This window comes from Podarcis tiliguerta (genome assembly GCF_965153285.1).
Source record: "Podarcis tiliguerta genome assembly, chromosome: 10".
Classification (NCBI taxonomy): domain Eukaryota; kingdom Metazoa; phylum Chordata; class Lepidosauria; order Squamata; family Lacertidae; genus Podarcis; species Podarcis tiliguerta.
In genome coordinates this window covers 14,619,273-14,645,204 of record NC_139543.1, presented here as the reverse complement: position 1 = coordinate 14,645,204, position 25,932 = coordinate 14,619,273, and positions in this window count along the sequence as shown.

Genomic DNA, 25,932 nt, shown 5'->3' with positions numbered 1-25,932 from the left:
ATCTGATAGCAACTGGCCAATTCTGCACCGTCCGAAGGGTGGATGGACACATTGCTATCTGGCAATATTGATTTCCTTCCCCACATTTGTAATGCCTGTCTACCAGATCACCCCTGTCCATACATGTTTGTTGACACTCAAAGAACTCTGAAAGGTTGGTGAGACAAGATGTCCTTCCTTTTGCAAAAGCCATGCCTTGTTCAGCAGGTCTTGTTCTTCTACGTGCTTAATAATTTGACTTTTAATCATGCTTTCCACTAATTTGCCTCCATTCTCTCAGCCTGACTCCTGATCCACTTTATATATGTATATATAAATCAGCACTACACTGGCTACTTTCAAACTGCTTTGGTATGGCGGCTGGTTTGGGGACAAATAAAGAATTGTTCATTGATGAGGAGGGTTGACTGAGACTAAATCTGGCTGATGTCTTTCTATAGACCTGGGCATAAGCTAGTTTTCATGAAAATTATCAGTTAAAACAACATTTGCTCTTTCCCCAAGAGCCTTTCGTACATGGCCTCTTCATTTCCAAATTGCAGCTGTGAGAGCCAGTTTAGGTGAATAAAGTCCTTAAATTATATATTTGCACATTATTATCAGGTAGCTCCCAGTGGTTTACAATGGTAGCTCTGAATATTCGAAATAGATGGAAACTGCCTTATTTATTCACCTAAAATATGTATACATCTAGTCCCCTGAGCATACAGATAGCAAGTTTTCCAGAAGGCAATATCCTCACCTCAAAAAAGGCATAGTCTGAGCAAGACAGAAAGCTTACAATCTTCGCTTCACTTTCTTTAGCCCCAAACAAGTCTCACTGCAGACTTTTCTGTGCCTTATTTGAGTCTGAGGTGAAAATTTCACAGGATTCCATTAAGTTAATTGCCAGGGTGCTTTCTAGCCTATAAAAACGCAGTGTTCACGTCTCCTCACATCTTCGAATCAATTACTGTTCTACAAAATTAATTTGGTTAAAAGTATGCAATAGAAATTTGCCCAGCATATGTCGCCTCAGGAAATATAATTTTCATGTGATGATATACAGTGTACCCTGCAAGGGAGTGAACCACATTTGCTTTAGTGTGGAATGGTGCCTGACAGGCATTTTAAGCAAACAAGAAAGTGAGATATATATGCACACACACTAACACATACAGGGTTCGGTGGTAGGTGTAGATGAGGTTTCTAGGCATCATCATAGTCATAATAATTTTATTATTTGTACTCCACCCATCTGACTGGGTTTCCCAGCCACTCTGGGCAGCTTCCAGCAAACATAAGAACACAATAAAACATCAAACATAAAAAACCCTCTCCTATACAGGACTGCCTTTAGATGTCTTCTAAAAGTTTCATAGTTATTTATCTACTTCACATCTGGTGGGAGGCTGTTCCACAGGGAGGGTGCAACTACCGAGAAGGCCTTCTGCCTGATTCCCTGTAACTTCACTTCTCACAGTGAGGGAACCGCCAGAAGGCCTTTGGATAGAAGGCCTGTCAGGGCTGAATAATGGAGATGAAGAAGCTCCTTCAGGTATACAAGCCCAAGACCATTTAGGGCTTTAAAGGTCAGCACCAACACTTTAAATTGTGCTTGGAAACGTACTGGGAGCCAGTGAAGATCCTTTAGGACTGGTATAATATGGTCCTGGCGTCTGCTCCCAATCACCAGTCTAGCTGCTATATTCTGGATTAGTTGTAGTTTCCAAGTCACCTTCAAAGGTAGCCCCACGTAGAGCACATTGCAGTAGTCCAAGCAGGAGATAACTAAAGCATGTACCACTCTGGTGAGACAGTCCACGGGCAGGTAGGGTCTCAGCCGCCGTACCAGATGGAGCTGGTAGACAGCTGTCCTGGGCACAGAATTAACCTGCACTTCCATGGACAGCTGTGAGTCCAAAATGACCTCCAGGCTGTGTACCTGGTCCTTTAGGGCCACAGTTACCCCACAAAGTTACCCCATTCAGTTACCCACACCTGCCTGCCCCCTGTCCCCCAGAAACGACACTTCTGTCTTGTCAGCATTCAACCTCAATCCATTTACTGCCTTGCATCCTCCAACTGGCACCAGACACTCACACAGGACTCTCCAGACTCTCAGATGGACAGCTATATATTTATAAAGAATTCCATGCAATTAGCAAGCCTGATCGTGCAGAATTTATGGTCACATGGAAAGCTTTTGTAGCCTCATGCTCACTTTCCACTGTATTTGCAGAGATCAGGGGAAGGAATTGATGCAGACCTCTTCCTCTTCCCCATATTCACTCTCTGCCTGGAGCAAAAGCTACGCTTGCTATGCTGCTGCTTGTTTCCAATCTACTTGGACTGATGGCTCACTGTCCTCCTTGCTGTCTTTCCAAGACGGGGATGCAATTGCTTGTGAAAGGCCTGATTAGTCATCACTGCCATGTATTTAGAACAGGCCTGCAAGGAATGTGACTCATCAGGCTCAACACAGCCCACCAGCCATGTATCGTGGCCTGTCAGGTACTTGACAACCCACTCTCATCCATTGGTGTTCATGCAATCCCAGGCAATCGGCAAAGTCAGGCAGTGAATTGACTCCCTGATAGGCCATCATCAGAGGTGGGGGATGATACTCTTCCTTATGGGTCAACGGTTGTGGACTTGGTCTAGGATGCAAAAATGTTGGGGTGGGGAGTTTGGAAATGTAAGATTCAGAGTAGAAAATAACTACAGACATATGAAACATGAAATTTATTACGGTCAGAGACCAGCTTGAGAAACAGAAATGGAACTACAATCCCAATAGCAAAACAAACATTTAAAACAATATACAACAATGGATTTTAAGTGTAAAAGTGTGACATAGTACAAACATATATTCCATTATTGTTGAGTTTTTTGGTTTGTTTAGGGGGAGGTTTCTTGTTTTGCAGAAAACCTAGAGTTAGAAGTGTAGAAAATAAATTCTTCACATCCCAATAGGCTGGATGTGATCCAAGCAGCCTACATAATTGCATAAGTCATAAAAAGAAAGTATTGTTTAAATTGCCTTTTGCTGCTGTATATAAAGCCACCAATTAGAAACAATAAGGAAGTTATCTGTGCATTTCCAAATTGTTTGGATTCTTTACTACCAAAGCCTCTCTTTTTTCTACTCAGGGATCTATACTCAAGGACTCTGTACGGAGAGGGTGCTGACTGCTGAATAAGCACTTTTTGAAAGGTCAAGAAACAAAGAAATCTCAGCTCATGCACGAGGCCTAAATAAACAAATTGTCCTTCCATGCGACAGCTTGAAATACATGCATACATCTTCTAGGTAATTCTTTTAGGGATCCAATAGAACACAGTCACTCACAGACTGAGCTATGGAACAAGACTCTCTGCCACAAATTCATTATGATGGTGGCCTTAGGCATGCTACTGTTTCTCAGCCTCAGTCCCCCCCCCCCCCCGGGGCATAGCAGGGGGGCAGTGGTGCCATGACCCCGGGCACCCAATTTTTGAGGGGGTGTAAACCAGATGCCCCCCAGGTGACCACAGTGCAGCCCAGTGGGGATGGGGTTGCTCTGGCAGCATCGGTGGTGAGGGCTGGGTTGGTGCTCCCTGCCTGGCATGAGCCCCTGTGCCTGGCACACACACATGCCCCGGGCACCAGCAACTGATGCTACACCACTGTTTCTCACCTCTGCAACTTGGGGGATATTTTCTGACTTACATTATATGGTTGATATAGGGACAATGCATGAGAAGTGCTTTGAACACTTGAAAGCACTAAGCAAATGGTGATGGTGACAATCTGAGCTGCCCTCAACAGTGCTAGTGCAGGTGTTCAAAACAGCTTCATTAAAATTAAGTTTTGCTAACTTTTGAAATTCGATGGTAGTGGGATTGCAGAGTTCTGGGACACCCACTAATGTGTGCCTGTGGTACACAGGTTAAACTGCTGGGCCCTAACCAGGCAGTCCTGGATTCAAATCTCCCCATTATCCATGAAGCTCACTGAGCCATTCACTATCTCTTAGCATAGCCCACTGGTCAGGGTTACTGTGAATATAAAACGGGAGTCCCGAACTCCTTCCTTGGAAGAAAATAAACCAGGCCTCTGTGATCCCACTTTCAGCTCCGTTGTTTGAAAATCCAACTCCTGACAAAGCTACCAGTTGCTTTAATTACTCATGGTGTGGTATGTTTGTGAATATGTGAGGAAATGTTATTTGAAGCCCCTTGTGATTTATTACCTTGTGGCTCCTTTGAGAGGAGATCTCAGTGAATATTGGAACATCAACAAGCCCAGTGATTATGTGACAATCTCAACTTCTGGTAGCTTCACCAGGTAGCAACTGAGTGATAACCCTCATGAAACTGGACTTCAGGGGCTGCAAAGAGACCATGCCTTCCTTATCTTCCAGTGTCACCAAAGAAACAAAGGTGTCTTTTTTCTCCGATCCAGATTCCAAGAAACCTGAAATGCAAAGGGAAATTGCATCTTTCCTGAATCTATTCATATTTTCTCATAGTTTGCAACTGGGCCCTGTGGCTTTTACCACTATACCAAACTATTTCGTTTTGGTTTCAAATTCAATTACTGTTTTCCGCACATGGGAGCCATTTAAAACAATAACTCGAATAAAAGTATTCACCAACAATTGTGTTTTTCAGATGTGTAATCTTTCATTGATTTTTCTCCCTATTATGTCTTTTAAGAAATGTGATGTTTCCCAACCCCAGTTTACAAACTCCCCCCACCCTTGTATGACATTCTTGGCATACTTTGGAGCAAATTTGCAGCATGTTGCCATAGTAATTCTTCTATCTCAGTTACAAAAGGGAAACATCTTACAATTAAGATGTACTACGGAATAAATTCATTCTGAAGCTGATAAAATTGCAAAAGGTTGTGTACAGCAACGGAAGCATGTTGGAGGACAAAGACTGCTCAAAGAGTGATTCAAGGTGTTTGCACACACAAAATGTAGTATAGACAGCGACAACTGGGAAACACTGACCTGCGAGTGCTCCAGTTGGAGAACAGCCTTTACCAAAGGTGTCATGGACTTTGAAGACACACAACTCAGGATGAAAGGGAGAAACGTGCTAGGAGGAAGGCACGCTTGGCAAACCCTCACCATGATCAACTCCCACCCAGAAACCTATGTCCCCACTGTGAAAGGACGTGTGGATCCAGAATTGGCCTCCACAGTCACTTACGGACTAACTGTTAAAACTGTGTTCATGGAAGACAATCGTACTCGACTAAGAGTGATCGCCAAAGAAGAAAACACACACGCGCACGCACACACACACACACACACACACAATGGGCACTGGAAATCCTTGATGTTATTCTTATAGGCTTACATTGCCAGTCCTAATTATTACTCAATAATTCCAGTTGTGAAGTTTAAAGTGTAACTTATATAACGCAATAGTAATGTGGCCTGTTAGGAAGATTGAAAAAGAGTTAATTGAAACTAATGGGGATTTATGTAGACGTGGATTACACCTATACGGTGGTACCTCAGGTTACAGACTCTTCAGGTTATAGGCGCTTCAGGTTACAGACTCCGCTAACCCAGAAATAGTACCTTGGGTTAAGAACTTTGCTTCAGGATGAGAACAGAAATCGCGCGGCCCCATTAGCTATTTTTCCGGGTTTCTACGCTTGCACATGCAAAGAAGCGGCACCTCTGGATACGGATTTTTTTGGGTGCACATGGAGCCCTGGAATGAATTAAATTTGTATCCAGAGGGTCCACTGTAATGAGTTAAAGAAAATGTTTTAAAACATTTTTGTTAAAAAACCGGAAGCCTTCTCTGGGCAAAGAGATACCAAAAAAAGATAAAAGACTGTCCATGTAAGCAACAACAGTGGCAAGAATTCTTTTAGCCCCAAAACCGAAACAACAAGAAGTCCCAACGAAAGAAGAGTGGCAGGTGAAAATGATGAACTTTTCGGAACTGGCAAAGCTGACAGGAAAAATCTGAAACAAGCATGATCAAGTATTCCAAAAAGACTGGAATAAATTTATACAATATTTGAAAGACCATTGTAAGCAATTAACAACACTAGTAGGGTTATCTGAAGACTTGTGAAGAGATTTTTTTTACCTTCCTACATTTATTTAAACTTTGAGGTATTTTGTAATGAGTTATATTAGAATTGGAAAATATATAAAATGCTGTGAAATAAAGGTTACTTTTGAAAGCCAAGAGGTGGGAGGGAAGGAAGTTGACAGGCTCTAAAGAGACAAAGAAGTAAAGAGAATAATAATGATGTGATTATATATGTTTAAATAGAAAATTAATAAAAATTATTTTTTTTAAAAAAGGATCTTCATAAATTAGCATACAGAATAATATTTGGAAAATTAACTAAAATTAATAGGGGAAAAAGAAAAGGAATTAGCTTACAGAATGACCTGATATACATCTATTCGGCTAATATGCAGATTGGAACTTAGCTATCATGTTGCAACACAGCAGTTTAAATGTATGAAAAGGCATAACCAAATGCCATTTTGACAGAAAGCAAACATTCAAATACAGATTGCAGATTAATACAGAAATGCAATGGAATTCTAGGATTTTCAAAAGTGACCCAGTGTAGACCAATTAGCCCAACCCTTCTAAAGGGTTGATTTCCTGAAATATGGAGGAAATGTTATGTCGCCATATGTCATTACGTAACATCATGGTTTTTTGTTTGCTTTTTTACCAGTAGCCATAACCCTGTGTGATCTTTCATGGACAGCACTGCGTGTCGAGGTCCCCAAGCCACCCCCCAAATAACTCACAACGCACACTTAATTTTTCTTTAAGGTTTTTGGCATAATTTTGGCATAATTTTGGCCACAACTTTATTTAAATACAAAACCGTGAGTGGTTGTTTAGGCATTGGTTAAGACTATCTGTCCCCCCCGCCTGGGGACAGAACTGAATTCCGGGCACCACCAAAAGACAGTGCGGGGGAAAGCAAGTCGGGGAGAAATGGAGCTGAGTCACAGACCCTCAATTCTCATCCGCATGCTCCCCGAAGGCTTGCCGGCCCTAGTCCCATTCCAGAGATTGGACGAAAAGATGGCAAGCCCCAGGATTCCTTTAACGGAATTCCCTTTCCACAGCAACCATGGAGGGGCAGGCCCAGCCTATCCTAACCCCTCCTCCACCAATTTATAACCAATGCCTAACCGCAACCTTACAAGTTGTGACGATTTGCTACGCAGTAGGCAAAAACCAAATGGCCCAGCCAATCAGCCAGATGGACAAAATTCCTACCAGGCCCCTGCCCCAACGGCAGACGACCCCATGACAGTCATAGCAAGGGCAACGCAACAACCCCTTACTCAAGGGCGGGTGGGCGGGTGATCCGTTGCATGCAGCAAAGAGAAAGCTCCAGGCTGCGTGCAGAGTATTTAAACATTTTACCCCTCCCGCCAAAATTGTAACATAACTTTTACCCCAGCAACCCAGTGAACCAATCACTGCCCCAGGCCATCTTTAGAGACCCTGCCTGGTAACAGAGGGGTGGCTCAGCAGACCCCACCTCAACACGTGCTCTCCATGAAGGAGAACACGCTTTGCCAAATGCGAAGATGTATTTTTAAAAAAGCTGTCCCAAAAAAGTGGTGCAAAATTGGTAAAATGAGGTGGGGGACAGGAGATGCATCTCTGAAAGCCAAGATATGAAAGTGAAAATGACTATCACAAGATTTGGGTGGAACGGTAATTCAACATATCTCTTCCTAAGCACTCAGTGCTTGTCAAATATTATCTTGGGGGGGGGGGAGATATATATTTGGGTGCATCATCCTTTCTAGAGCACAGTTCTTGGTGCAGTGTAAAACATGATTTTATTTGCATTTCTGCTCTTGTTTTATATGTTTCTTGCTGTACACCCCCAGTAGCTAAACCCATTTGTTAGATATGAACACATAACACTTCCCTGGCTAGCAAGCCATAAACCAATAGAATCTCTAAACACATTAATCAATGAATGATGTGCGTGGGAGGCGTTTGCTGAGCGAGTGAAGAAAGCATGTGAATAATGTGACTGAAATAGAAGAGTTTATTTTGAATCGTTTCGCAAATATTGAAGTTTATGTTTACGGAAACCGTTAACTAACATGGCACTCTGTAACAATAATTATAGTGAAAGTAATAACGGTTGTCACTTGCCATGTTAAATAGCAGGGAGAAAGGGGTTGCTTATCATAACAAGTGCATAGACAGTCGTTGGAAGGACATAACCTAACAAATCACTGCAGAAATTGCTATTTCATCAATTTCTAATCAATATTATCAGAAAGAAATGGAAGTAAGTTGGAAATCACGTGGGTTGCAATCCTTAACACACTTGCTAGTGATTAAATCATATGGAATATTGTGGGTGGGACTTATTTCTGGGGTGAATATGCAGAGAGTGAACTGTTAAACAGACACGGCCATGATATAGCATTAAAAATATTGTTTGCCCTCTTTCCAGATGGAAAGAAGATAAAGTCCCGACCAGAGAAGAATCGCAAATTAAATTGATGGATTATGCCAAAATGGCAAAAATGACCAGAAGAATCAGAAATAAGGGAGACCAAAAGTTTAATAAAGAATGGGGAAAATTTATAATTTATTTTTAAAACCATTGTAAACAGTTAAAATTGTTAGTAGGATTGGAATAACACTTTTAGTTTAATGGTGAATGGTGAATTTTGGATATAATGGAGATGAAAAATGTTTGGATTATTCTAAAAGATGCAGGAGGAAATGATTAATAATAGGACCCCTACAAAGGGGAGGAGGGAAGTCCAGGAGATTTGAAAAGCTATATGTGTGTGTGTGTGTGTAAAAGTAAAGGGTAAAGGGACCCCTGACCGTTAGGTTGAGTCGCAGATGACTCTGGGGCTGCGGCGCTCATCTTGCTTTATTGGCCGAGGGAGCTGGTGTACAGCTTCCGGGTCATGTGGCCAGCATGACTAAGCCGCTTCTGGCAAACCAGAGCAGCGCACGGAAACACCGGTTACCTTCCCACCTATTTATCTACTTGCACTTTGACATGCTTTTGAACTGCTGGGTGGGCAGGAGGAGGGACCGAGCAACAGGAGCTCACCCCATCGTGGGGATTCGAACTGCCAACCTTCTGATCGGCAAGCCCTAGGCTCTGTGGTTTAGACCACAGCGCCACCCGCGTCCCATCCATATATATATATATATATATATATATAGCCTTAAAGGCAAGGGGTTTCATATTTTTCCAGCCCAGCCCAAATATGTTATGGGACCAACACCATAAACATGGGCTTGCAAGGAAGACACTAGTGGGACTGGTGGTCTTCTTGCTGCCCCTTCCAGTTCGCAATCTCATCGAAAATAATAAATCTTCGGCTCGCCCTCCCCAAGACCAAACCTCCTGCAACACAGGTCTCACATCAAATCTCCATTCTTACTGTGTCACAGAGAGAGCCCTTCTTCTTTCCAAATCCTTTACAGAGTAAAACCTTTAAGTTCATATTATTCCCACACAGTTCATTTTTAGTCCCATTTGCCAATTAGTTGCTGTGACGGATCTTCTAAGAGGGAGGGTTATTAGTTAATCACATAGAACAAAAAAAAATTAAAAAGTCATTCCCCCCCCCCTTTCAGTTCCGTTGCATTCCATTCCACATACCAGCATGTATGTAGTACTTTGATGTAATCTTCCATCTCAGTCTTCTTCATTTCAGTGGTAAAATCGTTAGCAGATAAAAACCTCCTGCCTCTCTTGAAGCATGTGCGTTATCTTTCCCAATTTGTTTCCCTTTTAAGTAACGCAACTAGTTTCGCACCTGGAAGCAGCTTCGGAGGAGTTCCGAGGCCCGCCGAGGGTTGTGCACCCAGTGCCTCACCCCCTCCTTCTTCCGAACTCGGGGGAGATTTATGGCAACAGCGGGTGAAAACTTCATCTCTCCCCCCTGGAGAGATGAGGGAGACTGATTTACCCCCCATAATCAGCCTCTAATTACCTCGTGTGAGCTGGATAGATGTTAATATCCGCCATCTTCCAAGGCGCCCGTAGCGCCCCCCCCCCCCACAGCCTTCCTTCTCCATTGCCTTTCTACATTACTTCTATAGCAGCTGCTGTGGTGTGGACATACTGCTGACCATGGTTCCTCACTCACACCCTTTTCTGGAACTCTGAAAGTGTGTTCCAGTAGATTAACATGGTTTCAGGGACTGGGCAGAGGAGGAATGGTGGAGACCTGACCCTTCCAGGGAGGAGGAAGAGGAAAACAGTATTGATTTGCAACAGGGGTTTGAGGGAAGTAGAAGCTCAGAGGCAGATGAGGGGAAAAGCTGGGAAATCATGGGAGAGCCGGAACAACCCCCAGCTGATAGGTTGTCATTAGAAAGTATCTTCAGTTGTTTGCCACCCTTCACGGAAATGCTTAAACCACTAACACACTTACAGCTTCATCTCCGTACACAATTGTGAGCATTTCATGGGTTTCCAATGCCGATTTAACCAATTTGAAACAGAATTTCATATTGACTCTCTGCTCCATTTTCAATCACAACGCACTGCACTATTAACAGCTACTAAACACTACCACATGAACGTAGGCCTGTCAACAAATGCTGAGACACGTGCGCATATGTTAGCTGAGATACGGACGGACGCCTCCCACATGTCTCCACAAATCCGGCAGTTACCATTATGGCATACAGGGGTGATTCACCCTACTTTCCAGTCACACCTTGTACTTTGGAGAACTTGGTGTCTCTCCTGATGCAGCATTTGGACAGCAACTGCCACCAAGCAAAGAATTGTATCTGACCAAGTCATCCTGTTAGTGCACAGACTTCCACCTACACGATACCACTGCCTCTCCTCTCTCCACAAATCCCACACCTCCCCAAATCTGCTCTGTAGATTCCTCCAGAGCAGATTTGGATGGGCACGGTGGGGACATGGGAGAGGAAGTCCAGTTGCGCAAGCAGAAGTCATTGCGCTGAATGGACACCCCAAAATTTCTTTCCGTAGCTGAGTGATGGAGAATATGCTTTGCAAGGAAAAGATCTCAGGCATCTCTACGTAGGTCTGGTATGGACTTCTGTCTGAAACACTGGAAGCCCCTGCCAATCTGTGTAGATAAACTGAGAAAACGGGACTAATTGTTAGTATAAGGCACCTCCCTGTGTTTCCAAGGCATGGCCTCACGAAAAGAAATTCTGCAAAAAAATAATGAAAAGGGGGAAAAAATGACAAGGACACCAATACTAGCAAAGCAAATATTCTAATGAGTCCTCGTAAATGGAGCACATTACTGGTGGCTGAATAACAGCTCGAGTAAATTTGTCCAGTCCCTAAACCACAAACACCCTAATAAGAACCTTGAAGTCTCATGTTAGCAATCAAGTGAGTGTAATTTGAAGCACAGAATAAATACATGTAATCATTATGAAAGTTAAAAACAAGATCCCATTCACAGCCTCCGACTAAGCCTCTGTAACTTTATTTCCTTTCTAAGGGATAGCGGCTCTATAAGGCAGTGAAGCGGAATAAAAATGATGATGATTTTTCAATGGGCTCATTGTAGGAATAAAGAAAAAAAAAAGGGGGGGGGAGAAGAACCAAGCAGGCCTTTATTATCAAAGTCCAGGACGTTTCTGTGCAGGAACTGAAACATGATGGAGAGACACGCTGTCGCCAAGTAAAGTTTATATCTATTTCCTATTCATGGCGTTGTCTCAAAAGCCATACAGAAGGGGAAAAGGGTTAAAACAACTGAGAACCACCCCCCCCCAAAAAAAAATTATGTCAGCAATTACCTCAGAGCAAATGTGTCTTTAGGTTTTTTGTTGCTAAAGAGCTGGTTTTTATATGTGTGCTGCAGGAGTTGGAACTCAGTTGGAACTCTGTCAGATGTTGACCTTATTATTCCTGGCCTAAGTAAAGAAAACTCTCAGCAGCTTTTTTTATAATGCTTTCTATTGCCATCACAATCACAAAAGACCCCCTTTTTCTTTGGGGGGGGGGGAGGAGAGAGAAAACTGCATTTCCCGGATGAAATCATTGCATTAAGAAAGAAAAGTGATGGGGATGCCGTGCTTTATTTAAAATGGAAGCAGACAGCAGAGAAGGAACTGGTGAAGGTCTGGCAAGCCGTCAAAACATCAGTCACTGCTAGGCACTGGGTGGGTGAAACTGTCCTCACAGCTGCACGGACCGAGGAAAAAGAATGGGGGGGGGACGGACTCAACAGTGAGTGTTTGTCAACAACTGGAAGCATTTAAACAAAGAAACTATTTTTTTTAATTGCCTCCTTATGTAATGGAGGAGGGGAGGAGTTTGCTGAGCAGGTGGGGTGGCCATTTTCATCCAACCAGAGTGCCATTAGCATATTGAGCGGTCATCCATGCTTCAGAGCATGGATGCAGAGGGTCGGATGAAATGTCAAATGCTTTGAATGAGTTTCTGAAAGACGCAGTTTGTTAGTGCGTGTCAGGGACTGGTCTGAGGAGGAATGGTGAAGACCGCTCCCCCAATTCTCTTACACTTCCCAGAGAAGAGGGGAGAAGAGGGAGACAATAGATTTACAACCGTGGTTTGCAGAAGGTCATAGTTCAGAGGCTGCAGAGGGGAGAAGCTGGGAAACAGATAGCTCCGGGCAGCTCTAACAAAGCCTCCGGCATCATTACTCAAGATGACCCTTCTGAAGACTCCTTCCAGCTTCTCCAGCAGATAGTGAACTTACAACCCGTACGTCTCTTTCTGCTGGTCCCGTGGGTTTCTGTGAGGCGTGGTCCAAGTCCAGTCCGAGGTCCAGGGTGAAGTAATGAGGCTGTCCGTCAAAGCTGAAGCTGGGTCCAAGGCAGGGAGTCGGGTGAGGTCAGGAGATCCGGCAAGACAGGGTGCAGGCAGGAACTAGCTACCAACAATGTTGCTCCCGCAACTTGGGACTGGGGCTGACTAGCTTTTATCTGCCCCAAGGCATAGGACGGCCCTGGTCCACAGGTGACTCACCTCTCCTGGCCTGGATGCGAGCACTCCTCCTGTGGGAACTCTGCCTCTCTGCCCTGAGCCTCTGCAGCTCAGGAGAGGCTGGAGGGTTATCAGACCCAGAGGCAACCTCAGCCTCCCCTGATGGGGCTGAGAGTGGAGCACCTGCAGGCAATGGGTCCTCCATCACCTCAGGTGCCAGAGCAGACTCAGCTGGTGCCTGCACCTGAGGATCCAGCACAGGTGAGGACCCTTTAGGCTCAAGCCCCAGCCCCGGCTCAGCTGGTTCTGGAGGCGGGGAATCCTGTGCAGGCTGGGATTCCTCAGATTCAGCCTCCGAGTCCGAATCCCAGGCCATCACACCCTTGCTTCGCTTCCTGTCTAACAACCCTCCCATTTGCCGACTCCTCGGACTTACTGGATCAGCTCCAACTTCTTCCAGGTCTGAGAGGCTGTCTCTGAGTTTCTTTGTGCCTGATTGCGCTTTCAGCAAGCTTGGGCTGTGTTCTAGCCTGCTCTTAGCTACTGCCTTATCAGCCTCTCCGTCAAGGTCAGGAAGAGCCGAAGGCTGCAGCTGCCAGCTCTCCCCTGTCTGACTAACATCAAAGCCTCTCTGTCCCTGGCTGCTTTCTGCAGTTGACTGCAAACCTTCGCTTGGAGCTGGCTCATTCCTGACAGAGTACCAAGGCGTTCAAGAACCAAGGTACAACTGTACATTACTATATTTTAGCAACCTGCCTCAATAAAGTGGACGGAGTCCATGGTTGTCAGCCTGAAATCCTTGAAGTATGGGATGTAAACAACAGAGAAATGCAAAAAGATAAGAGGGCTTAAAAAACATACGCACACAACATGAAAAAACAGTTTTTCTCTTTCCTCCCACAACTAAATCTTGTGACACTTGCCCATTCTAATGAGACAATCTGACACCCCTGCTCACACACAGAAATAATTCCTCCATCATTGTCCATTGTCCTTCTTCGCAAGTGCTGCATCACAAACAGTAAGGACCTTAGGGAACAAGTTTAAAATGGCATTGCATATGAGCGCCGGGCATTTGGGCAGCTAATAAGTATGTCAGTAGGTCAGTGTGGGAGTCAAGTGAGATATTTCATGTGCATAAGAAACACAAAATAACCCAGGATGAAAAAGAAGAGAGAAAGAACCCACAGCAGAAAAAAAAATCCAAAGCACAATACTACTTTCTGCAGTTTCTGGTAGCTTTAGACTGTTGGTTCAAGTGGTTCACCTAAATGCTATTAAGATCAAGGAATTAGATGTGTCCATCACATGAGCAATACAGAATTGAAGGTACGGACTGTTCCCGATACAGTGGTACCTCGGTTTAAGAACAGCCCTGTTTACGAACTAGGGTGGTACCTTGGGTTATGAACTGAATTCCAATGTCCGTTCTTAACCCGAAACCATACTTAACCTGAGGTGTGCTTTCGCTAATGGGGCCTCCCGCTGCAGCCGCGCCACCGGCGTGTAATTTCCATTCTCATCCTGGGGCAAAGTTCTCAACCCAAGGTACTACTTCTGGGTTAGTGGTAACCCAAAGTGTTTGTAACCCAAGGTACCACTGTATTTGGTTTAAGAACTCCACAAAACTGGAATTAGTGTCCCGGTTTGTGAACTTTACCTCAGTCTAAGAACGAGAGCCAAATGATGGAAGGGCACCGGCGGTGGGAGGCCTCGTTAGGGAAAGCGTGGCTTGGTTTAAGAAGGGTTTCAGTTTAAGAACGGATTTCTAGAACAGATTAAGTTTGTAAACTGAGGTACCACTGTAGTCATAAAATCCAGAAGCAGGCGGTGTGGTCGGGACTGTTCACCTGACTTCCTATTATAAGGTACACAGATGAAGCAAGTTTGTTGAGGATAATTCCTGAAGGTCCAATCAGACTGAGCTTGTTGGGGCTTAGCTCTTTCCTGGACATTCTCAAATGGGGTATTAGGTACAATTAGCTATATCATAAAACTGATGGCTGAAACTGGTACCAATTGGTAGAGATCACCTTCTTTGCTTCACGTGGGACCAATCCCAAGTAATACTATTTAATATGGTCAGATCTAGAACAATTTGGGTGGCGCTGTGGTCTAAACCACTGAGCCTCTTGGGCTTGCCAATTGGAAGAGCGGCGGTTTGAATCCCCGCGATGGGGTGAGCTCCCGTTGCTCTATCCCAGCTCCTGCCAACCTAGCAGTTCAAAAGCATACCAGTGAGAGTAGATAAATAGGTACCGCTGCGGCGGGAAGGTAAATGGTGTTTCTGTGTGCTCTGGCAGTCATATCGGTGTCCTGTTGTGCTAGAAGCTGGTCACATAACCCAGAAATAATAATAATAAAAATAAAATTTCATTTATATCCCACCCTCCCCAGCCAAAGCCAGGCTCAGTGCAGCTAACAACAGTAAAATAATACAGCATTCTAAAATCAATTCATTATAAAATCAGTTCAAATCAAATTAATGGCAGCCTTTGGGCTAGAGTTCTGTGAAGAATTACCAAAGCCGGGGGTCAGGCTGTGCCTTGGCCAAAGGCCTGGTGGAACAGCTCTGTCTTGCAGGCCCTGCAGAAAGCTGTGAAGTCCCCCAGGGCCCTAGTCTCTTGTGACAGACCGGTCCACCAGATCGGAGCCACAGCCGAAAAAGCCCCGGCTCTGGTTGAGAAAGCTGTCTGTGGACAAACGCCGGCTCCCTCAGTCTGAAAGCGAGATGAGCACTGCAACCCCATAGTCTCCTTTGACTGGAGTTAACCATCCAAGGGTCCTTTACCTTACTTTTACCTTTTAGAACAATTCCCACTGTATTGAAATGGAACGGTGCACATTTGTTTTGAAATTATGAGCTCTCTTTGCAGTAATGCCAAAGTTTCAGATTAATTTTGCCACATGAATAAATATTTCAGAATAATAAACACTTCCATATTTCATATTCTTCCCTGTCCTCTGCACGAACTGTGAAAACAAAACATTGCTGGTACCTCACCAACAGCTTGGACAGGGTAACCTCAGTTTCCAGTTGAATGGGACCATTGGTTCACAATCGAGAAAGTTCAGATAGCGGCCGGGTGCAGGGGTTTAACATTATTTCATTTCTCCATCTTTATGTTGGATCCTGTGAGTCACTTCCTCCCAGTTAATTACAATGAAGAAACCTACATAAAGGTTTATAGAATATATGTAAGACAGTGTGTGTGTGCGTGCGTGCGTAATAAATCATACAAAAAGATGTACATACTCAAATAAGATGTGCATTATTTGACTATGGGGAATGTCTTCAATGAAAGAGGTGGAATTTACAGGCAGAGGGGGGAAGAGAGAGATCTGAATGAATATAAGTATAGCTTTAATTACAGGAGGGCTGAGAGTGTCTCAAAAATGGAATGGGTGATTAGTGTCCTTGAGGCTTACTTTACACTTTTAAGGTCAGATTTACAATAATCGTGGTTCTGATCCCTAATTTCTAAAGGCCGTTGATTCAAAGATTCATAAATAATTAAGAACTGAAACATGCTATGGGGCAGCAATTGCTGATGATAGAAACACTAAATCATAGGTGAAAGAATACTTAAGACATGAAAAAGCCAAACCATGCATGCTTAAAGTTATAATTTGCATTTACAATCCTCTCCAAAGTTGTTTATTTAGCAGATTTATGGCTAACACAAAGAAGCTTTCATGGCTCCTGACCATCTCGCAATTTCAATAATCAGAGAACTGTTTAACTCTGTAGAGCTCTGGTCGGCAACTCATTCCAACAAAGGCGCCTTTGTTTTGTATGGCTAGAAGCAGGGGGAGGGCCAAATTATTCTGCACCCACTCCACACACACACACCGCCCGCTGTCCAATATCACCAATCCTCCCTCTCATCTTCAGCTGGGTAGGAGAGGTTGCCAGGAGCAGAGAGATGCATGAAGCTATTCCTAGAGTTCTTTGCACTACCATAGAGTTTTCCAGGGCACAGTTGTGTAGAGGAATTGTCCGAGACTGAAGTCAAAATCTGCATATTCCCTGGGCTGTGTTGGAGAGTATACAGATTGCTTAGAGAATGTACGAAATGCAGTCAATATCATTGTCATCATTGGGTTTTCTTACAGTATATGAAAACACAATACCATTAAACCAATAAACAATAACCCTGTTTATAATCCCCAAAATAATATCTGCAGTCTCTGAAGTATTTATTCATGTGGCAAAATTAATCTGATACAGTCTCTGTTGGACAGTACGCAAGTAAATGTTGTTGAAATTGGCACATCCCCAAAGGCCTGTTAGAGAGTATGTATTTCTTGACCAAGAAATGACCACAATTCCATCTTCATGGGTAGATTATGTGCACATTCTCCATGAGGTGTGGCAGTCAGATTCAGGTTGGTTTTTTGGTTTTTGCCTGAGAAAAATAAATTTCAACCATTATGAGTTTATGAGAGGGAAAGAAGTAAATGCTGGTAAACGTCAGACCATCACATATAACAACAGTACATGCTTTATTTATTTATTGCCATGTATTTATCTTCTCACAAGACATGGATTTGTTGTTGGGTTTTTGTAATTGATATTCTAACTAAGGCACTCACCTCATTAATTAGCTGATTGCATGAGCTTTAGTCCGTTAAGTAATTGATTATATTTCCATACATTTGCAAATGCATAAAACCAATAGTTGAAGGGAAAAGAAAGAACATATTTCTTGGATCAGAGTTACTTAATAGTAAAACCGATGTCAACATGGCTTACTCTCAAGGAAATCCATAGCATTGCTCATAAATGTATCAAGGACTTTGACAAAAGCAGTGTGAATGAATGAATGAATGAATGAATGAATGAATGAATGAGTGAATGAATGAATGAATAAGTTTATTACGGTCATAGACCAGAAGAAAAGAAAAAAGCATAAAAACAACAGTAGTTTACGAGGGAATGATGGTGTCAATTAAAAGTTGTAAAATTATACATAAAAACAATACACATATGCACACACACCCACACACACGCACATATATACTCATATATGCGCTACAATATATGTGTAGACTTTAAAAAAGGGGGGGGGCTTGTCCAAGGGTCAGATCTTTTACTTTTTTACAACTAATGCCCTCCGCTTGATCGCGGCCGCAGAAAACTTGGCCACTTTCAGTGTTACTTCTGGGTTTTTATCTCCTAGTAGGATTTTCAGCCGCTGAGATTCAGATCGACCTGGGAATTTCTGAACGATAGGGGAGATAAACAGTGACCTGATATCCCCGTAGAGGTCGCAGTGTAACAACACATGTGAAGCCGTTTCCGCCTCCTTCAGACCACATGGGCAAACTCGTTCGGCATAGGGTGTGCCCTCGTATCTGCCCTTTAGTAAGGCAGATGGCAGTACATCAAATCTGGTAAGGGTAAACGCCCGCCTATATTTTGCGATTTGTAGATCCAGCAGATATGGGGTTAGATTAAACCCTTTTCCATAATCTTGGATAGCTGGATATTTATCCATCTTGCTCATATGGTCCTGAAGCTCTATATCTCCTATTCGCTGGCTCACCATCATTTTAGCCTTTTCAAAACCTGCGGCTATAAGTTCCTGTGGGGAAAGCCCCAGGCCCTTCAATTTTTCATAAAGCGACAATCTCCATTTAGACTGGAACGGGTCTAGTAAAGTCAATGGAGCCACTCCCACTGGGAAAAATATGAGTTTTAGCCAGAAGTGAATCTTCAGGATCCATATCCTGGCATTAATAGGGAGTTGACCTACCTCCAGCCTAATGGCAGTGTTGGAGACACAGGTAGGTAACCCTAGTAGGGAGCGGTAAAATTTAGTTTGTACAGATTCCAGGGACTTGAGTTTTTGGCAATTAAATATCTGGGTGCCATACATCAGTTGTGGAAGTATTTTTGCAACAAAGACCTGGGAGGCGGCAGGAACATATTGACCTCCTTTTCTGTAAAAGAATCTTATGATAGCTCTAAAAGATCTTTGCGCATTTACAATGGAATTCTTAATCTGATGGCACCAAGATCCCTTCTCATCAAAAATTATTCCAAGATATCTAAAAGATGTTACTTGCTCAATAGGTTGGTTATTAATTTTCCATTTATGTCGGAGTTTTCTCTTGGGGAACACCATAATTTTTGATTTAGTGTAATTTATTATTAGGTGTTCAGCTTCGCAGTACTCTGTAAGAGCTCGTAAAAGTTTTCTTAGACCCACACAAGAGAAGGAAATAAGTGCCGCATCATCTGCGTACAAAAGGACTGGGATTGGTATATTGTTTAGGTTTGGGGAATGAGTACTTGCTTCCTCCATCTTTCCGACTAAGGAGTTTATATAGAAGTTGAATAGAATAGGGGCAAGAACACAGCCTTGCTTGACACCATGGAAACTTTGGGTTTCCTTTGATAGGTTCCCATAACGGTCGCATCTAACACGGATCCGAGTATTTTCATGTAGTCTACGGATAAGAAGCAAAAGACGTCTATCGATGTTTGTGGCATTTAATTTTTCCCAAAGTCTGTGCCGGGGTATCGAATCGAAAGCTGATTTGAAATCTATAAAGGCTACATAGAGAGAGCCTCCTTTCTTTGAGGTGTATTTCTCCACTAGATGTTGCAATACCAGTCCTTGGTCTAGAGTTGATCTATGTGCCCTGAAACCAGCCTGGGCTTCCTTTAAGACGTGCTCCTGTTCCAGCCAGTCCGCAAACTTTTCACGTAAGTGAGTTGCATAAAGTTTGCTGATGATGCTTAAGAGACTGATTGGTCTGTAATTGGCTGGATCAAGTTTACAGCCTTTCTTAAATATGGGAACGATGATTGCCAATCCCCAGTCCTCTGGTATTATTGCTGTTTGATCTATGCTGGTAAAAAGGGTGGCAAGGACTGGGGCCCACCAGTCAATATTGGCTTTGAGAAGCTCAGGAGAGATATTATCTGCTCCCGGGGCTTTTCTATGTTTGAGTGCCTGAATAAGCCTCCTAATCTCCGCAACCGACACCGGGGGCCACTCATCACCTGCCGCACACTGTATTAGTGGCTGTGTCAAAGGCAGAGCTGGATATAAAGATTGGAAAAATGCCTCCCAAGTCCCTGCAGGTATAGTATACTCCACTTCTGAGGAAGTAGATCGCACTCCATTTGCTACCAGTCTCCAGAAGGTGGCCGAATCTCTCTCTCTGGATGCATCTATTAGGCATTTCCATTCTCTTTTCTGTGCCAGGAGTTTTTTGTTTTTGATCAGAATTTTATAGTTTCGTTTATCTTCAAACCAGCCCGTGGGGAGTTGGGGTAAATTGGCAGATCTATAATTCTTGTATTTTTTCAGTAAGTTTAGCTTCATGTCCTGACATTCTTGATCAAACCAGGGTTTGGAGTTTTTATATACTGAAGATTGCCTACTTGGCCTGTTCCTTTTTTCCTTCAGGGAATCTTGAAGGAGTGAAATTAACTCCTGAAATAAATTTATCTTTAGTTCATGGCTAGAGGAAGTTATGAGGTTTTCTCTCTTAGTAAGGAATTCCTTTGAGCATAGCCTACTTGAAATTTCCTTATGCAGTTCATCTGTCCATCTGATACGCGAATATCTGAGCTCCAAAGCTGTAGGGCTCGAATGCTCGATTTTCTCAGCGCAGGATAAATCCTTTCCCGCAGCTACGAGTGCACTTAATGGCAGATGGTCACTGTCTAAGCGCTCCTCCACTTTGCATTCCAGAACTTTGTTTTGAAGATCATACGACACGATTATATAGTCAATTGTGGAGGCGCCATTGTTAGATATAAATGTGAATTCTCCGACCTTCTCCCCCTCTGTACGGCCATTTAGTATAACCAAGTCCAACTTGTTGACCAAGTGTAGTAGGCATAAGCCGGCATAATTGCAGCCTTTATCCTTTGAGACTCTAGCTGGTATTGGGTGGGTTTCCTCTATAATGGGGACTGTTTCGTGGAAATGGGCATACAAAGCCTCATCAGATTGTCCAGTTCTGGCATTTAGGTCGCCTGCCACCACTACAGAGGCATCAGGAAATTGATTTGATAGTTTGTCAAGATACTGTTCTAACTGAGCCCAATTGTTTCTTATCAATCTTTTCTCTCTTTGTGGGGGTAGGTATACGTTAATCAGCAGCAAGCTGTGGGTTCTCCACTGTACTTGCACAGCTGTGGCCAGATGGTCTAGTGGGTCTAGTTTTTTAAATATGGCCCTTAGCCTTGTTGAGATTAGGGTAACTAACCCACCTTTAACTCGCCCCCCTCTAGTACTTAAAAGACCTGGGAGGGAGAACGCAGAAAAACCATTTAGCTCCACTTCACTTGTGCTCCAGGTCTCCTGGAGAAACACAATGTCATGTCTCTGGATGTATTTAGCAAAGGATTGGTCAGAAACCCTCTTTTGCCAACCTGCAATATTCCAAGTTAGCAAGGCAAGGTTGCACGTTGTCTTGCCAAACATTGATCTTAGTCAATTTGCCTTTAAAAGATTTTTTGGGCCTATCTTTTTATCTGTTAGTTGGATTTCATTCATTTTGGCAATGTCCATAGATGTATTGTCGCCCAGGTACTCAATGGAGTCAATTGAAGGGTGCAGCGTGCTAACATTAGTGATCAGAACTCCTTTTTTTGGCGAATCTACCTTGAGGTGTTCTATTTGACTGATACCAAGTTCATCCTCATCCAGGTATCTCATGCTGGTCCAAGAGCGCGTTGTGGTTGTCATAGGGATGGTTTCCTTCTTAGATGGTAGATTGTTGCTGTCCCTTACGCACTGTGTTAGATCTGTTGCTGTCAGGTTTATCTCTGCAGCTGCAGAGGTATTATAAAGGTAGTCTTTCATGGTTGCCATAAGGATGGTTTCCTTCTTAGATGGTAGTTTGTCCCTTGCGCACTGTGTTAGATCTGTTGTTAACAGGTTTATCTCTGCAATTGCAGAGGTATTATAAGAGTAATCTTTCATGGGGTCTGTCTTGGCTTTTTCAGAGAGGTTCTCTTTCTTTAATTGGTCCGTTGCCGGTTCTTCCTCTCTTACTTTTTCCTGAGCATTCATCTCTGTTAGCTTATTTCTAAGGGTCTCCAATCTTCTCAAGATCTCAGATTGGGCAAGGGAAGGCAACAATCCAAACTGATTTATTAATGCCTTTTCTTCTGGATAGAAGTTATCCGTCCCCTCATTAGGCAGTCTCATCTCCTGTCTTAGTTTCAAGGACCCTTGCTCAGTATGTTCCAGTTTGTCTTTTGAGTGTCCTCTCTCCTCCTTTGGTTTACAAGAAAATCTTATCTCAGCTGTCGTAAACTCATCAGGGAACAATTTCAAACATGTGCTGTTTTCAAAGAATCTTGTTACCGTTATCCTTTTCTTTAACAGCAAATGTCTTGATCTATATATATATTTAGCCAAGATTTGATCTTTGAAGGAGGCAATCACTCGCAGAGAGTATCCATTGTAGAATATGAAATCTACTGAGGTAATGTCCTTTAATTTTATTTTCCCTGGCAGCATATCATCTAAAGTATTCACAAAATGCACCGAGCGTTCTTCCTGTGTAAGGAAGCCCTTTGGCTTCGGGTAGTTAAGAAATGCTAACTTCCTATCTGCCAACATCAGTTTCCATCCTTTATCCTGGGGCAAGTCTTGCCCTGCTACTGGCTCATCTTGAGATCTGCCATAATCAATGGTATGGGGTGAGTCTTCTTTAATATTTATGGATCCTTGGGGTTTCAGCATAGAGCACCCGGGTAGTGATTCCGTTTCCTCACTTGTTTTGTTAGGCAGCGATGATGTTTCTTTCAAAGACTTCAGCTGGATCTTTTTTCCTGGATCCACACTGTTGTTCTCTCTGCTGCCATGTATAGCAGGTTTGTTAGAGTTTGTTTTTGATTTTGTTGGGATCAGCTTATATAGTCTTTTCCAGCATACTTTACATGCACGCCGGTTTATAACAGATTTCCTTGCAATTTTTATGTTCTTACTTTTCTTTTTAATTTCAGCTTTCTTCTTATGGGATCTCTTACTGATGCCTCGCTTCTTTTGATTTACTTCAATAGGAAATTCAGTTTTAGGGACAGATACATACAACCCTATGTCCTTTCCTTGTTGTAAATGATTTTCCGCTGCTGATCCTTGTGTGCACTTGCTGGTCGCTGGTTGCTTTGTATATTCTGGCTCTTGAGGGGTGGTTGGTGGATTGACACCATGAAGTTCTGAGCCTTTAGCTTGGAGGGGATAATTTTCCACTAATGTCAGAAGCAGCCCATTTGTTATTGTTAAGTATTTTTTCATAGCTGCCAGATCCAGATTTATAGAGAGCAGCCAGTCCTGAGGATAGCAGTCATTGTTTTCCGTCTGGGAGCCCATAGATGAAGTCTGGGATTTCTGGGAGTTTCGGGTTTCTTCCTGTAGCTCTGAAGATAATACCTCAGCCAAGACTATTTCATGGGCCAGGCTCATTGTATTTCTATTTTGGTTGTTATTCTCCGTGTCCTGTATTCCTCTAGAGAAGGTTGAGTGATCTTGAGCAGCAGAGGGAAAAGGAAGAGCCTCATCCTGCTTCAACTCAACCATCTCAGCCATCTTTTGCCCGTTTCCATTTCCATTCTCGTTGTCCCTTGTATGTAAAAGGTATTGCGTGATTTTACTCTGTTTCTCATAACACTCCTGGAACAATGGGCTTGTCGCTATCCCCAGGTCCCTACGTTTCTTTCTAGTAAGTACCATTTGTAAATCTTTGTTACCAATCAGGGTTATTCTTCCTATTTCAAAAACTATGCCTCTTAGGAAGTCGAAAGCTCCACCCAGCTATAGACTGAGGTCCAGATTGAGGCAAGATTTGGGATAGCTGTTTGTAGTTTGTAATTTGATAGCTTGTAGTTCGGAGCGTAACACGAACTCTGCAGCTAGTTCGGCGGCCATCCACTATGTGGTGATACTTCCGGACGGTGTTGGAAAACTGGGAATAAATCTCTTGAACACAGGGCGAACTCCCCTCTCCGGCAGCCTCCTTCGACTAGCTCTCCTTCTGCACCGGCGTCCTGTCGCGTTGGGTCTCGGCTCCCCTCCCCGCCCAGGCAATAAAGCTATTAGCTCTAAAACTCTAAAACTATTAGCTTCAAAATCTCAGGGGGCAGCAAGGGGTTGCTGCTCCCTAGTCAGATTGAGCAGTAAAACAATAAAACACTAACTAAACAATAAAACAATAAAACACTAACTAAAAGTAAAGAGAAGCGAGGAGGTGATAAAACAGCTGGTAGGACGTTAAAACTAAGAGTTTAAAACCAAGAGGTGGCTAAAAAAAAAAAAAACTGCTAAAAAACTTAACTGAGAGCAGAAGAATCTGACCAAGCTGCAGCCTCCGTCGCCATCTTAGCAGCCAGTGTGAATGGACCTTGTGAAACATTTACCTCCCTGATAATTGAGAAGGCCCACAGTGCTGGTAATCTCTGTCACAGGCAGCAAAATATGCAGTGACATAGAAAAATGACTCCATTTGTTAAAAATGCAAAAGGTACGTAGTTTAGCTAGTCAGTCTTGTATGGCTGATGAACAAGTCGGCTGTTGAGGGAATAGACCTACTGTTTGAAAGTGCCTGTCAGGGATTCTTCACATGGCGTTGTGTTGCTGATGATGAGAAGCAATTTGAAATATGGCATGAAATCCAGCATGAAGAGGAAAAGAATCTGTTGTATCAGTGGGCCTTAAGAATGTGTATTTGGGCAAAAGATTCCATCTGGTCTGATAAAACTGCATGTTTAAAAAGGAAATGCTGTTGGTTACGAAGGACGTGATCCAACCGAAACAGAACGCTTCTAAGTTTTGCCATCTTCCATGAAGGAAAATTGCATGCTAAAATCTTTCTTTCCCATCAAAATCAATAAAATTTTAAAGTACTTAACTTGGGCTGGATCATGCACTTATAGGGTTGCCATATTTCAAAAAGTAAAAACCAGGACACCCTGAAAGTTGTAGAGTTGGTTTTTTAGGAAGACTCCAAAGAAACATGATTTTTCAACTGACTTGCCTAAGATCCAGGACAAAGTGGCATGGTTTTAATTCAACAAGTCTAAGGATGCAATCCTAGACATAGTTATCTGAGAGTATGTGTCATGGAATTCTACTCAGTATTGATCCAGAGTTGATTCAAAGGAAAGTTTGCAAAGTAAAAACTTAAACCTGTTGCAGGATTCCCAAAAAATAGACCAGAGACAATTGTATTTCATCCAGCAGAGCTTTACTGCCACTGAAGGCAAATGAGCATAATGGTCACAAATCCAATACATTCAGGATTGGCACTGTCCATAAGAAATCCAGTTGCAGCAGACTTAACTGAAATGTACAGTAGCTTATAATAAGTCTAAACCTTAACACTAAGCATGCTATGTAAAGAACACCATACCAGAAGGGAGATAGAAAAAGAAAGTGAAACCTTTCTAGCCTCTTATTATAGTCAGTATGACCTTGGCAGAAAGAGATAAGAGAACCAGTTTAAGCCAGCTGTACTCAGCTTCTCTGAACGAATAACCCAAACATCATGAACCTTCTGCTTGTTTCTTTCACACAGAGAAGCTTCCAGAACCCTCTTGAATTAATTAGGTAGGTAAAGGTAAAGGTACCCCTGCCCGTACGGGCCAGTCGTGTCCGACTCTAGGGTTGTGCGCTCATCTCACTTAAGAGGCCGGGAGCCAGTGCTGTCCGGAGACACTTCCAGGTCACGTGGCCAGCATGACGAAGCTGCTCTGGCGAGCCAGCACCAGCGCAGCACACGGAAATGCTGTTTACCTTCCCGCTATAAAGCGGTACCTATTTATCTACTTGCACTTAGGGGTGCTTTCAAACTGCTAGGTGGGCAGGAGCTGGGACCGAAAGATGGGAGCTCACCCAGCCGCGGGTATTCGAACCGCCGACCATACAATTGGCAAGTCCTAGGCACTGAGGTTTTACCCACAGCGCCACCCGCGTCCCTCTCCTTGAATTAATTAGAATAGGAAATATCTCTACACATCAGATCAATACTTT